This window comes from Gallus gallus, chromosome 9 (assembly GCF_016699485.2).
Source record: "Gallus gallus isolate bGalGal1 chromosome 9, bGalGal1.mat.broiler.GRCg7b, whole genome shotgun sequence".
NCBI lineage: Eukaryota > Metazoa > Chordata > Aves > Galliformes > Phasianidae > Gallus > Gallus gallus.
Window position 1 is genome coordinate 9,842,960 of NC_052540.1, and position 16,114 is coordinate 9,859,073.

At 37.9% G+C, this 16,114-nt stretch overlaps 1 protein-coding gene and 1 long non-coding RNA gene across 17 annotated transcripts in view; one reads left to right on the forward strand and one right to left on the reverse strand.

Moving 5' to 3' along the window:
• The window catches only part of ZBTB38 (zinc finger and BTB domain containing 38), a 90,603-nt gene that overhangs the window by 56,078 nt on the left and 18,411 nt on the right, over window positions 1–16,114 (forward strand). For 3 of the 16 annotated variants that reach the window (XM_046898647.1, XM_046898642.1, XM_046898645.1), the window contains exons 1-2: window positions 11,953–12,493; window positions 12,979–13,407. The exons of 5 other annotated variants lie outside the window; for them this stretch is intronic. The gene's annotated coding sequence lies outside the window, so the exon portion shown is untranslated. Of the gene's footprint in view, window positions 1–11,952; window positions 12,645–12,978; window positions 13,408–15,395; window positions 15,432–16,114 lie in introns of those variants that run through there. 8 more of the 16 variants (XM_046898653.1, XM_046898643.1, XM_015276976.4 and 5 more) reach the window with 6 other exon arrangements.
• On the reverse strand, window positions 1,001–12,401 carry LOC107051836. The gene is made up of 2 exons (XR_006930942.1): window positions 11,888–12,401; window positions 1,001–6,208 (listed from the first exon to the last, which is right to left on the reverse strand). It is a non-coding gene; the product is annotated as an uncharacterized LOC107051836 (long non-coding RNA).

Below are 16,114 nucleotides of genomic sequence, written 5' to 3' on the forward strand. Positions count from 1 at the left end.
TATGCAATTCTATGAAGAGAAAAAGAAGCTACACTGCACTTCAGGATAAAATTTCAGTAACTACTGAATTGCTGTGTGATTTGCTACGTAGTTATATGCTTAATTTGGGACATTTAAATTTGAAAGCAATGGCCTTGTGTATGTGATCTTGCATTTGCACATCTAACAAACAGCTGAAAGATGAAAACTGCTTATTTAGCAGTGAGTTTATGTGAACCAATGAAATCCCCCACTGAAATTTAAATTACAAAAAAATGAGGAAGTAAAGCACAACCACTTGCCAATTTCTTCTGTGATCAGGCAGATGTCTTCTGTCTGGGACTTGCACTGGTTTAATATTGTAAGTATAGCACAATTTGCATAGAGTTGAAACCTAAAGCCAGCTGATAATTTCCACTTTGCCATTTGGAATGAGCCCTGAGTTTTGTTATGATGAGGAAAAAGAGTTAACTGCTTGACCATATGGCATAAACAGAGAGGATAGCAGCTCAGGCCACAGCCTGCGGTTTGTGTGCATGCAGAGCTCTGCTCAGAGGCTGGTGCTGCCTGGTGCCTGGCACTCCTATACCTCCGTACAGGTGGGTCCTTCTGTACCCACCAAGGCCATGTGCTGAGCTGCCATGGGAAGCTTTTAAGATTACTGTGGGTCTGCATTTCCATTAGTGCTTGTTTAAACCTAGAGTTGGTGAGGAAAACATCATAGGAATGCCAGAAACAACACAAGAACTCGGAAGTGTAACACCTACTAAACATGTCTTCCTGAGCAGCACACACTTCAGCATCACTGAAATGCTACATGAAAACATGAAAATGAGCTATATAGTGATACCACAGGCCCCTATTAGCAAGAAAGGTTACAAACTGTGTCAGAAAAATACTAGGAAATAAAAACAACACAGATCGTTTCTTAATCATTGAGGTGCTTTTTTCACCATAAATAAGTTGAAATCCTGCTGTTGTTGATTTCGAAATCTCCCAGAACACATGGAAAAGGCGAGTGTTTAGAGAGGAGTCATTGCTTTATTTCTGCACAGGGCGTAAGACAGGTAGTCTCCACAAATGGAGTGCACCCAAGTCATCGCACTATCCACTATTTATAATCCAAAAGTTCTCCATACACACCTATCTAATACATAAGGCACACCTATCTATCACATACTCATGAGATTACTGCAGTTACAAGGTTATACATGCATATCTGAATCTTCTGTGCTTGTGCAGGGTCTTCGGTGGTCATCTGGGAGGTGTTCCCCTCTTCACTTTGTTCATGTATGGACACAGGTTTTCTAAGGACACCTGGTCACCACCTAGTTTCTACTGATCATTTATTGTTTTGGACTTAAGCCCCCATTTAGAGGATGTTGCTCTTATTACAGAAGCATTGTGGTTAAGAAGGATATTTATCAAAGATGAGCAATACAACTGGAAGCTCAAGCAAGTACCTTAATTAGACAAAATGGAGGATCTTCTAGGACATTGCTCTAATTATCTTTTGTAGAACTACATTTGGAAATCATGAGCAACAACCATGGCAAATAATTGATTTTCAGACATCACTGCTGCTTTTCTTATTTCATCCTATAATGCAGTGTTGCAAGAGGAGAGAAGGGGAGTGCTGCTGTAGAGAGGTGGGGAAAGTCCAAGCTGATAGAGGGAAAAAAGTGCTGTCTGAAGGCCAGGGGAGTGCAGTGTGTAGCAGTCCATTCTGAGTGTCATGTAACTGCTGAATATTTGCAGTTCACTGCAAACAAAGCTCCAGATTTAGAAAAACCACAATTTGAAACTTGAATAGTGGTGGAAACTGTCATCTCTACAGAATTCTGTCAACAAGAGTAGAGTGACTGAGGGGTTATTTCTTCTGAGTGCCTTGTTCACATGTGTTTGCTTCCTTTGGCAAGGAGCCTCATACATCCTAGATTCCAGGAAGCAGTTCTCAGTTTACCCTTTCTATGGCTCCTACTTTGGGCTTATAACTGTAGGAGCAGATGGTCCTATGTTCAGTCACTGCTGAAAATTAATGGTGGCTGTTATTTGTGTAGGAGTTCTAGTATTTTTTAAAGAAAGAGTTTACAACTAAATTTCAGTTGACAAACCTTTAGGCTGTAGCTGATTTTTGCATAGTTCAATCATTAAGTAATAATAAGCTAATGTAACCATGGACTTTCTCAACCAAATCTGCTCAGCATGTTATTTTTAACAGGATGCTAAGCATTGCAGAAGAATCTAATCCTTTTTTTTAATTTTTTCCAGTAGAGCTCCTCCTAATGAAACTAAGTTGTAATGCCAATGGGAATTTTTGCCAGTAGTGCAAAACCTAATGAGGGATGTAGCTAATTTCTGACTTCTTCCCCATATTCCATTTGTGAGTTCTAAAATTGCTGATCAGCTTTGTTGTGTTTTTATGCTTTAGCTCTATTCTTGCTGTTCTTCCTCTGCATTTGTCCAGACAGTGCTCCATTTAATAGCAGCAGAGAAGCTCAAAGAATGTAGGCAGCCATCTTGCTTTTGTACAGTGAGTAGCCACAGGCTGGAAATGTCTGAAAACTGCATGCTATGTAGAAAAAGAGACACATAGACTGACGGTTCTCATTCTGATCCTTCCCTTTGGTGGAGTATGATAGTTATTGCTGGTTATGTCATAGTTGTATTTTGTTAAAGGGGAGGATGTCTTCTGACAATTTCTTCAGAGGGTTTCAGAATGATGGCTGTTGGGGTATATCTTCAAGCTTGCCTTTACTACAGATATTCTAGTATTCTGCAGACTTTTTAGCATGAGTTCTAAGGAGCTCTCTCAGACAAGGTTGTTTTGCACACATGTAAAAATAGGCTGTCAGATTTTACACATACTGATTGAAAACAGTCCATGGGTCTAAATAGGATGCAGAATAGATAGCAGTTTAATAGACCAGTAAATCTGGTCTGTTCCATGGAGCTGATGCCTTCCAGCAATGACTGTGACTGTGGGATTAGTTTTCCAAATTTTAAAACTTTTCAGGAGAAAACATGTTCTTATATGTATATCTTAAGTTTTAGTGCTTCTACTCTGAAGTAAAGCAGGCATAACTGATACCATGAGTATTCTCTCTGAATGCCTTTATATCAAGGGTGATAGGTTTTGGTGATACATATTGTTTTCTGTATTCATAAGCACATTGAGAACTATGGTCTCTGTCAGTGAATAATGTTCTTCTCATGCCTTTTTCATTAACAGAATTCTGGAAGTTAATTAATAGTAGTTGTTCCACCCAGCTTCTTAGGCCTAGAGCTTCAGTTGAACTCATAGTAGGGCCATACTGACTGAGCTGAATTTGCTGAGTTAGCAGACTGAAATTTATTTTATGAAAGAAAATGTATTTTAAACTGATTAAAGCAGAGTTGAGCTTGTGTGATTACTTTCCAAAGCAGATTTACGCTCAGTGTTAGATGCTTCTAACACAACTGTTTAGCACAATGCTGGCAAAAGATTCTGTGAATCTGTTTCGCTTGGATTGTTCTACTTCGTTGGTGTGGTTTGGAACACCAAGACTATTGTTTAAAAAAACGTGACTGCTAATATGTATTCCATTGCTAAGTTATTACACTGAGTATAGAAAGAAAACGTAAGTTCTAATAATAATTAAGAAAAAAAAAACCATAACATTTTCTTTTCCTTTTTTTCTTCTTTGTGCCAACTTTATTCTCCTTTATTTTAATGTTTCTTCTTCAGTATATACTCTTTGAGACAGTGGATGTTCTCTAGTATGATTGGGCAAATGAAAGTACATCCACAGCTGTGCCTGTAGATCACCTAGCAGAGCTACATGACTAGGAAAATTAATTCAGTAATGTCATGACTGGGCACGTATCTGAATGAGAAACATTCAGAAGGTAACCGCCGAAATCCTTGACCCATTAAAAGAAATCTGCAAGGAAAAATCACTGCAGACCATACTTGCAGCAGGAAAGATAGTGACTGTCAAAAAGGAAGAGCAAGCCACACTCTTGATCATTCAAGTGTTCTTTCCCAGTCTCGATTTAGGTACACGGGGGAAGCTTGCATTGGAGCTGAGTACCCTGAATCTGCTTCATGACTCTACTATTCAGCTCTTACGTTATGCAAATGTAAGTTTTACTAAATGAGGAAAGTAGTAAAATTTTTATAGAACTGAAAAAGCCAGAACTGCCCAGCAAACAAGAGGTATATTTAGTATAAGCAAGAAGCCTTTAAGAAGATCTATGCAGACTGAAAATGGTAATGACAAGTTTATTCAGTATGTTGTAGGAAAAAATGCATTTTAAAAATTACTTGTTATGCATTTACGGATATTCATAAGAGAACATTTGCTGCCTTCTGCTATTAATTTTGAAGGATCCATGAGGAACTTAATTAAAATAACTTTAGCACTAGCAAGATATACTGCATAAAGATTGCAGTATTTTAGAAACTTCTGAAATTCCAGAATCTATCAACTACTATGAACACATTTGGAACAGTGAAAGGAAAGTCTAAGAGAGAGCAGAGCCAAGAAGGCACATGAGACAAGCTGCCAGTGTAAAGAGGAAGTGATGAATGGTATCAAGAGCAGAAGAAAGATTAAGGATTATTTTTGTCTGGAATAGTCTCTGATGCTTTGCAAAGAAGAAGCTGTTGTACATCTTGTGGGCTATACTAAATCAGATTAAGATAGATTAAGATTAATGAGTGACAAATTAAGCATTTTACGGGATATTCACTGAGGAAAGGCAGGCTAAACTCTTATCATTTAAAACAACCAAACAAAAAACAACAACAGAAAATCCAAACCATGTATGATAGAAATTGGAATGGTACTTGAAGAGAGACACTTTTATTATTTTAGCTGTTATGCCTTTTTTTTCCATATCCCTCTCACTGTTTTAAGGAAAAGTAGATGCAGTCATTCCATCCTTTTCCTTTAAGTCATAGACAGGGTTAACAATGAAGGTGATTGATCCAGTTCTAATGGCCGTTATGTAAAATATTCTCCACTTTTAGATTTGTACATAAGTAAATCAGAGTAACCAGTAAGAAATTCCTGGTGATTATGAATGATACTGCAGAGGTGAGGATTAAAAAGTATAGAGCAAAAAAATTTAGCTGTTGTAGTCCACAGCAACTTTATTTTCTTGTCTGATAAGCACTTCCTTATTGGAATTATAATGTGATTTTAAAAACCTTTTATAATTTTTTCTGTCTGACATTTCATTTGTCTGATAACAGTTCTTCTTGGCTGGGGTTATAAACTTGAGCACAGAGCTCTGGGTTCTGTTCCTGAGTGAATCAGGACCTCTGTCTTTTTCTCTTTCCATCCATAATATTAGCATAATAATGCTAATTTATTGCAGGCTGTAGTTAGGCCCAATTAATGTTTGTGATGATCTCTAAGACTGTTAGATAAAACATGCTGTAAAGGAGTATTATTATTGTTAATAGAGCCTTTTGTACAACTGCGCTCTAAAAAATGCACTACTGTTGCTCGCTAGCTTTATTCCTAAAATTTAATTGAAATTCCTTGGGATACAGCTCTCTCTTTGAGTGTGTCCATCCCTCTTCCTGACTGACTATTACCTTCAATTCTGAAGCATGGAGAAGTTGGCAGAGTTTATGTGACGATAAATGATGTAATTTTGTAAGTGATCTAGGACAGACAGCTTTTTAAAACAGAGCCTCATCTGCAGTGATGTCAGTTCAGGCTGAACTAGTTTAGACTTCAACAATCTGCAATTTGTAGAACAGCTTTCTTAAAATGAAGTACCTCTCTTGTTGGGAGTATAAATAGTTCTTAACTGTAGCAATGATGGCAGTGTAAGAGAGTGGTTGTAGACAAATCTCAAGCTACACCGTGGCAGGAAAAGATCAGCCTGGAATTCTCTGTTAACACTTGGGTTTTGGTTTCACATCCCAGGTTATTAGTGGGAAAGCCTGCTGCTGATTTTAAAATCTCCAAAACACATTGAAAAGATGTGAGGAGACATTGCTTTATTTCTGTGCAGGGCACAGGGTGGGATACCTTCACAAATCAAGAGCCCCAAGCTATCTTCTATTAGCATTTGGAAATTTTGAATATACGCCCATCTAGTCCATCAGTCACCTGGTACATGTTCATAGCATTATCCCAGTACGAGGCTTGTGCCCCTTTTTCAAGGATGCTGCTCTTATTGTAGAAGTCTCGTGGTCAGGAACAATATTTGTCATAGATAAGCAGCACACCTGGAAGATATAAGCAGAACTATAACTTTGAGCAAGCTCCTTAATTAGGCAAAAATGGCAAATAATTGTTTTTAAAAATTAAAAGTTGTGAGACATCAGGCTGATATAAGAACTCCCTTCTAATTTGTCAGGAGTAGATGAAGAAGGAAGGAGCAAGCTGACGAAGTGGGGATAAACGGTTTGAGCAGATCTACTAGCGACAGTGAGCAGCCCATACTTAGCAGTGTAACGGATAGCTGAGCTTGAGAAAGTAAGCTTTAAATTGATTTTCTTTGTTGCTTTGGTTCTACGTATATTTTTACTTCCAGGAGCTGAGAGGCGGTCATCTATAAGCATCTATATATAGGGGATGTGAGATTTCTCTGTCCTATTATTTGACATTTGATTTTATCAAATGCTAAGCAGTGCTTTTGGAATTTCCAAATCATTCTTTCTTCAGCTGACCAAAAGCAGCTGAGCAGCCCCTGCTCAAACTTTACAGGGAAAAAACAAACAGCCACATTGTTTCTGCCCTAGCCTGCAGTCCAGCACACCTAAGAATGACTTAGATAAAATGTTTGTATCTGTATCCAGGGTATTGTGTGACAGGTGGAAAATGAAGCATCTTTCAACATCAAATTTTTTGAGTTTGTTAACTCTCCAAAAGAAAGGGCTGCCTTTTAAAATTAGAGGGGTAGAAAGAGGTGATGTGAACACCCACTGTGTTCATCAGCACAAGAGAAGCACAGGAAAGCTGTACTTAGGGGTGTCAAACGATTCACACCATTTAATACAGAGAAAAACAAACTTACTATGAACAGAGTAAAAATACAATATCCAAATTTGTTAATCAGGTAAATTGTCAGGAGTGGTACAAGACAGAAATGTGAAACCTTTGGCACCGTGTCTGGCAGCAGCTCAGAAAGCAAGTAGGATCTTTGGAGGTATAATTAGAGGGAGAGACCATGCTCATCAATAGAGGTAATTAAAACTCTATTCAGAGAAAATGCAAGACAAAGCCTCTTGTTATTGCCAACCATTTTGAGAGTTGGGTTACACAGAGTATACAAGAATACAGCCTGTAAAGGTGAGTGTAAATATCTGTATAGCCATCACTTCAGATTCTGTGGGTAGATTTAGTTTTAAATAAAATGCCCACCTTCTGTCATCTGTTTACAGTGAATCCCAGGTGTTCTAATTCTTAAAGATGATTTTATAGAGTACTAGATTGCAAGCGGCTGTTAAAAGTGCTTCTGAAGAGGTATATGAAGCACCTCTATATATTTTAATAGACGACTTGTCTGTGATACTTCAGTTTAGGTAAATCCATGCTTTTTCATAATGCATATAGAGTTGTAACACATTGAAACAATGCAATATAGCAGAATATACTTAATAATACTCAGATATTTGCTATTTTTTAGAATTTCTTTCTTTCTTTCTTTCTCTCTTTCTTTCTCTCTCTCTTTCTCTCTTTCTTTCTCTCTTTCTTTCTCTTTCTTTCCTCCCTTCCTTTTTTAAGAGTAATTGCCCACTAATGCTTATTTCAGCAGTGCTAAAAAGCTTCCCCACCTTAGCAGGAGGTAGCAGGAGTCTGAATTCACTTCTGCGCAGATCACATAGCTACAATTTCCGATGGCTTGTTTATGTGGACATGGCAATTAAAAGGGGAGGTCTATAAAGCTTGTGTGGGAATAACTAAGGACAACTGTTGGTGGTTTTTTTGTTTGTTTTTTTGTTTGTTGTTTTTTGTCCCAACAAGTAAAGGAAGAACTTGTCTAGCCATATAGAGACACAGAAGTAATTGTTGCGCAGTCTGGGAGAACTGTCAGTGCTCAAATGATTCAGTCAGTATTTAGTCTTGAGGCAACTTTTGCTACATGCTTACACAAATTGCTTGCCTTTGGTTCTAGAAAGGCAGACTTTGGGTTCTATGATCAGTCCTTCCATTCTCACCCTTGTTTTCTACAGCCCAGCAGCAACTAGCTGAGGTTTCAGTAATTAAGACAGTACCTTCTAAGTCATGTAGCAAGCAGTAGCTTTTTGGAGGGGAAGGCATTGCCAGCATGAAAGTATGTGGATGCTTTTCTGAATGTGTTAGGTCAGAGAATTTACTTCAGGATCCAAGGGGTATTTTTCAAATTAATTTTAAACTGAGTATTCATCAGCTGAGAGTTTTTTGCTTGTTTGTTTGTTTCAGTAGTACTAGTAGAATGAAGAGACAAATGTAATTGATACTGCTAAGTTAAGAGGCTGAAATAGTCATTCCAAGAGCAGGTTCGTTGAAAGGCTGTGGACAGTACCGGTATGCACTTTTGGAAACTCCCACCCTGCATTCCCAGCTGTGCTTCATGTCCCGTTGTCACTGCTTTGCAGGGATGGTATCACAGAGCAGTTGACTACGGTTGCTTGAGTCTGGGATTAATTCTATCCTTTGTTTTCTGTGTTGCTCATTTATTTGACAGACAGTTTGAAATAAAAAAATGTCTGCGCATATGTCTGTTCATTCATTTCTATACTGAGCATAAATCTCAAATCCAGCTGTCCTCTATAGCTAGAAGGACGATTTGCTCTTTTGGTCCAGCATAGGTCCATGTTGAATAAAAGCAGGAGTAAATCGATCCATTTAAAACTGAATGTGCTATTTATTTTTTTCCCCTCAAAGTCTGCTAGTCTTCTTTCAGATACTTATTTCTACAAGGTTTGTCCTTGGCAGAGTTCCCAATCTACCAGATTGCCCTCTTGTGTTTGTGTAGGATCACATGGTGTGGTGGTACTGTCAGACTAAAATCAGTAGAGCTTCCTGGAGTTTTGCTTCTGCTCCCCAGATGATCTATCTGGGGGATTAAGACCTTTCATCTGAGAAACTGTAAACCACAAATTGGAGACTGCAATACAAAGTGACACTGGGACTCCTAATTCCTAACCAATTTAGGTAAGCTGTCATATGTAAGGAGAGATTAGATGATGTTGCCTTAGAGTGGTGATAAATAGAGGAAGCATATTTACGAGTAGGAGGCTTTACAGTGGAAAAGCTTCACAGCACAAATGGCCTACGAGATCCAGTGAGGATACTTGAAATAGCTTCTTTAAGCTGATCGAATAAAGAACTGCCACAAGCCCATGGCATGGGCTGACATGCTCCTGGCTCAGCAGAGACAAGGAATTGTGAAGTCAAGAATCAGGAAAACCAGTGTCTCATTTTGGGACCATTCACAGTTTGGTCACAAATCAGGCTGGAGCTTAAATCCAAGCTTCTGACTGAGAAACAATACAGTGTGACTAATCCCCACCTTGAAAATCTGGGCCTACTGCGTGCAACCTGGAAGTGCAATGTTTTAGACTGATTTACCACGTTACACAGGATGCAGCTGCAGAAGGGCCTAGAATCTGTTTTCTGAACTGAAATTATGTTTAATCTGAAGCAAAATCCTTGCAAGTCTAAGCCTGGAAAATTATTACTAAGCACTAGAAGTAGCCCATTAAAGTAAGAGGTATGCATAAAGATTTGGACAAGCTCATTCCTCTGTTCACTCTGAGATGTTTATTCCTTTGCTGTGTTCACTACAGGCAAGCTTTTGCTATTCCCTGAATCACAACCCAAAACACCTTGCTGTGCCTCTGGTGGAACAGTGCTTTTCTGAGAGAATGAGAATGCTTACCGCGAGCATGAAGGAGCAGATACATTTATTGAGATGCTGCTCAGATCTGTCTGTTTCAGGAAATCATTGTCTTTAAGCAAACATCACACTTGGTTCCCACGTTGTAATATGGTACTTGTGAACTTAACACACTGCTAAGAAGACCCAAATTTTCCCTTCTTCAGATTTCTAGGAGCTCTCCCATGGTTTTAAACAGAGTGTGACAGGCCCACTAATATATATTTGACAAAGAGATTAACATTTAAAAAAAAAAACCCTCAAAATGAATTTGTACATAACAATCTTTTTAATTTAAAGTTTATATGTACTGGCATGTATATAATCAGACATCTATTAATTTTAAAAGCTCGGAACAAAAGCATCCAAATACACGATGGCAAAAATCCTAACTAATTCTGTAATCATGTATCGGAATAGCAGTTGTTTTGGTTGGTCTGCTCTCCCTTTCTGCTGGCTGGGTTCCCTTTCTGTGTGACAGATGTGCTATTTATGGAAGGGGATTCTGAATATTTTAAAGCACTGACTGCTAGGATCATCTCCTTCCCAGCCTGTAAAACGAAAAAGAACAAAATGCCAAATAATTTCCCAGAGAAAAATCTCCAAATATCCACCTATAAAATCATTAAAAAAGAGGGGAAAAAATGGCCTGTTTTTTACAAGAAGCTATTTCAAATCTAATACGTACATACCGTGATCTTTTGTTGTTGCTTTGCGACCTTTTCTTATTTAATGCAATACTTAATAGCAGTTTTCACTGTTAGAAAACAGGTGCTGTTCTAGAAAAAAAAATCATAGCATGCTTAGGTTCCTAAGAAACCTTGAAAATCTGGTGCCTTGCTTTCCTAGCTGTGTTGGCAGGTCTAATGAAAAATAGTGCTTCTCTGTACGTATCTGGCCTCTCAAGTATCTATTTATTCCAGTGCTGATCAGAAAGCATTTATATTCACTTATATATACATTCAAAAATAGTCACCTAAAGAAATATTTCAGTTCTATATTTTCAGAGCAAACCGTAACGTTCACTATTCTGGCTGTGCATTGGATATTGGCTCGTGGTGTTTGGGCGAGGGGGAAAGAAGCTGTGAGAAGGCACTGAAGGTGGAGAGTGGGGGGTAATTTGCGCTATTAACAGATCTTATGGTTTGTTTTACCTTAAATGATGGTTTACTCTTCTGGGAAAATAATTCAGGTCATAATGAACTGTGGCACGGTGCTCTCATTCTCCCTTTGGAGATACAGTGACAATGCAAATAAAAACGGTTTTATTTATTAGGGATATTAAAAAATTCTGATAAGCAGTCTTCAATTTTTCTTTTTGTTTTTTTTTGCTCTGCATTTTTTCCTAATGTATATGAAAGATTCTGTTGTATTTTGAGTGCTTCCAGGAAATCAGCCTTTTTTAAAACACTTCTAATCTATAAAAATCTAATTCCCACAATTACAATCTCTGCAGAGGATGATACCAATTAAACGTATGCAGCAGAACAACATGCATGTGGTATTAATCTCAGAAGGTAACAGAAAGATGTGAGGAATGAGACATGATTTTTAAAGCCATTTTTATTTTTGCAGCTGTAGTTTAATATCTCAATTTTTTTTTTTCTTAAAGACAACGAGAGCACTTTAGTAGCTGTACTGACCTCCATGATGTCAGAATGTCATTGTGCAACCGTAGCTAAGAAAAGCCTCTGAGGAAAAAAAACAAAGGAGCTTTGCATCTCCCAATAACATGAGATGTGCGTGCACTGTGTGTAGCATTTTGGAATTCGCATTGTGGCAGTAAGTTGCTGCTTTCAGTTTGATTAGACAATCATTGTTTCGTTTTCCTTGCACTGACAGCGAGTATGCTTGTATGCTGCTTAAGTCTTCTTAGTGCTATCTAGGTCAGTATACTTATGCTTTTTTTTTTTAAGTCTGTCAGATAACGTCTGAAGGAAATTAGCACCAATTTTCTTTTTCTTTTTTTTTTTTTTTTGTTATATCTGAGGGTAGAAAAATATTTTTATAATTGATCAGAACTCTGTACCACAGCACCTACCGTTTCTGCATTGCAGATATTTTTAGCTCTCACACTGCTTGTGGTTAACAGGGTGTAGCGTAGACACAGACAGCTGATCTTGCAGGCAGACCCTGTGCTCGTGTGGTTTGTCAATACTGCTCAGGATTTTGATGGACTGCAAAAGAGAAAAAGCAGAAAGGAAAGAAAAAAGAACGTTTTATCTTCATGAACGTTGCATCTTTAGTTATGATATTTTTCTATCGTAGTCTTTTTATTTTTTAATTCTAAAACCTAAAAATTAAGAAGCACAGCATCCAGGATTCAGTATGTGCGATACGACATCTTTCTGCACCGAGAGGACGCCACCGTAGTCAATCCAGCCTTTCTCCAATAAGCAAGAAGATTGTTTTGTTTTCCTCAGCAGGCGGACTCAGCCATTGCACAGGCAGATTTTGATAAGAGTTTGAAATGCCTACTACTGTATCACTGTAGAATTTGGAGTTTGCTAACAGTGCTAGTGACTGGAGCTCATCTTGCATCACCAGTTGATGACAATTTTCTTTGTTCCCTCCCACCCAGTTGAACCAAGACTCTGTAGCTGATACGCAATGTCACTTACAACATTAATCAGATACTGCATTTAAGGTGAGCTGTCCCTTGCCTCCTCCCTTACCAGAGCTGTGCTGCAGTATGTATCTTACTCCTGCGAGCCTAAAATGGCAGGCAGGATTAACGTTGCTTGTGCTGTGTGCATGCTGTGTATTGAATTCATTATACCGTGCCTAGTATCTCAAATGTGAGTATGTTAAATGGTCTGTGTGCCATATCATGCAGTAGTGAAGACTGGCTTGTGCTTCATTACAGGCTTAGATATTTGAGCATCACCTTAAGAATTCTTTTTCTTTTGCAATGTGGTGAGCTGTTAGCTTGTCATCACGTTCAAACTACATTATTAGCCCTTGGAAAGGGGGGAAAAAAAAAGAAAGAAAAAAAAAGAAGCAAACCGTGCTTCCAGATGGTGTCACCCTTTTTCTTCTTGCGTTTACTGTAGTTTAAATAATGTATATTGTATTGTTAATTAATGTGAATATCGAATTAAAGCACTTGAAACTTACATATTTATTATGCAGGTAGGAGGCACGTCGAATCTATTTTTAACTCTTACGCAGTCCACGTTGTGCAATGGGCTTTGGTTGTCGAGTTTATATTTTCAGCTGTGATATCAATAGGCTGATTTTCAGTAAATGTGACAAGTGGCCTTTGCAGTGGTCAGCTTCAAGCTCTGAACACTCTGAGGAGGAGGAAAAAAAACAACAACCTTGCGTTGCAGTTTCGGAAAACCTTGGATGAGGACATTTTTTTCCCCACTCCTGCTTTCCCTATTGATAAACTCAGTTCTCCTGATCACGGTCTATTCAAGCTGCTTCCCATCTGGTTTTTGACAACTGCTTCTAAAAAAAATTATCAAGAAGACCAAGAATAGAATTTATCTCCATCGCTTTTCACAAAAATGGCTGGGTGCACTGCCCTGCTGGCACTGCACTAAGTGAGACACGCAGGTAGGTTGAGATTTGCATGTTTTACTGATTTCTTCGTCAGTGTTGCAAGAACATGAAATGGGCTTTGGAATGTAGCTTTCAGATTTAAAAAAAAAGTACTAAATTGCTAATGAAGACAACAGTGTCAAACTGTTGGCTTCGGTTATTGGCATGACAGTTGTTTTTATTTGCTTTTAAAACAATCTATTGTGAAAGTGGAGCAGTCATGCCTGTTAAAATAATCATATGTACTAAGGGCGTGGCAACGCTTCTGCAACAAAAGAATTTTTGAAAACCCTATTGATTCAATCCCATTTTAAAGCTGACTACAGGCATTTCTGAGCATGCACTGAAAATGCAAAAATAAAAATGGAGGTAGATAAGAAAAATGAAAAACATTCCAATTGCTGTAAGCGGTTTTCTGCGTTTTGTGCGAAATCTTAAATAAAGATTAATATGCTGTATGCTTATTTTTCCAGTGTTGGCTACAAACACAAACCTGCAGCATTCCTTTTTATTTTAAGGTAGAAGGACTTTATATGGAGAGATTGATATAGATGGCCCTGTCAGCTCACACTGTGTATCAGCTCACTGAAGTGTGTTTTACTTCACAGAAAAAAAGGTTACGAAAGAAAAGCTGAACAGCCTCAGGTACAGAAGCCTGACGTTGAGCATTAAGAATAAAAAGAATTCTGAGTACTGTACTACTTACACCAACTTTTGTAATATATTTGTTTCGGATTAATACTGGGCCAGAACCAGTTTCCTTGGCAACCACATCCTTCTAAAAGATGCAATAGTAGAGATGTAAAATGAAGTTATTCTCTTTAATAGCAACACCACAATGCAAATGGAAATTTCACAGTTAAGTTTCTTTCCAGTCCTAAGTGGGAATCTGATCTTGTTTTGCGTTTCCACGCGGCTATCATTTACTAAACGATGCTGTGTTTATGAAGCTGTACACAAGAAAAAGCTATTTTATTGCTGTTCTGCAGTGGTTGTTTCCAGAAACGTACCCTACTTTCCTTCTTTAATGTCTTGCATGTAGGTCAAAGTTTGCACTGTGTGTATATGAAGTGATAGTTTCATTATTACAAACATAAAAGTATCACTGGAACATTTGTTAGCAGAGAAACGTAGAGAATCAGAAGTATGTTTAAACCCCCTTCCACCTTTGCTGAATTCAGCCATGGGAATGCTAATAAATCTTTCTTTAAATAGTGGGCACATTCTGATGGTCCACTAAAGATCTGTTTGTCCATACTGGAAAAGAACTTGTGTAGGATCGTAACCAAGATTTTATAAAATAAGTTCACTTGTAGTCTGTGGTGATTTGCAGACCTAACAGATTTTGCAAAAATTAAATATTATGATTCTTTATTCTATTTTTAACCGATATTTTAACAATATTGGTGAAGCCAAATCTTATGTGTACCACAGTAACAGATGCTACTAAACGTCCCTACTGTACTTATAACGTAGTGCATCTCCTTGTGAATCCCCTTTGTACGTGACTTGAGAAATTCTCACTGCTGCAACGAGACTTTTGCAGCAGGGTAGCCATTTTCCTTTCATGTCCTTGACTTTAAAATGACTAAGAGTATTTTGCTTCGGATGAGGATCCAGCACTGAAAATTAATACAAAGGAGGTATTTAGAAGTACAGCCGGTTACATTAATCATAGCCTTGACAGTCTCAGTACTATCAAACAAATTCTCATTTATTTCTAAATATACCACTTCAGTACATTACAAAGACGCAGAGTGAAACTGTTCAGGAATATGATCGTTGCCATCTATCTTGGCCAGTGCTTAATAATGATAATAAAACCCATTTGATTCATAATTATGAGACAAGTTTGATGCAGTGCAATATTTTCCAGTTCCACCTAAAGAAACTGAACTGAAAACGTAATAAACAGCATTTCCCCAGTGATGAATTAAAGTTGGCTTTAATTTCTTATTTATTTCTTTATCTCCAGTAGTTTGCTTCTGTTGATTTTTTTTTAGTCTGAAACATGATCCGGAGGGCGCCATTACATGGAGGTACCAAAACTGCATTTCCTTGTTTATATTTTGTGTGGTTATTTTTAAAGGAAGTTGCTGAGCTAATGCTCAGCAGAAGCAATCTATTTATTGCCATTGATATTTATCTTTAGGGAAGACAGGGTACTTTGAGTTAAACTGTTTTTATTCTGTCTTTGTGTTCAAATATATCCACTCAAAGCGTTTAAAGAAAGCATAGCTCTGTTACATGAGCGTGCTTCACCACGCTTGCTCTAAATCTATTTGCACATTTACTCTTTTGTTAGGGGTGCAAGTCCTCTCGTAATTAATATGACTGGACTCAAGTGCTTTCATGATTCTGGAAAAACTCACTGGCAGCCTATGAGCAGTAATTTCTTCTAGCTAAAGAAACTGAATTATTTATTAAGGAGGATTCTAGTAATTAGCAAGCTGTTTTCATTTTGACTGTTTTACATGGTTTGCTGTATACATTTTAATGGTAGTTAAACCCATCTAATACAGTGTCAGAACGTTACAGCCAGAGCTGCAATACAAAATGTTGTGTCAATTCATCCATTTTATTCGCTTTGGCTAAAGGGGCAACCAGGGCAGATAGAAACAGGTGCGGTTTTTCACACCTCTAGCACAGCTTCTCAGATGCTATCGTGGGAGAGCATGGGGGTTTTGTGCAGTTTTATCCTGGAAGCCTTTTTATAATTACG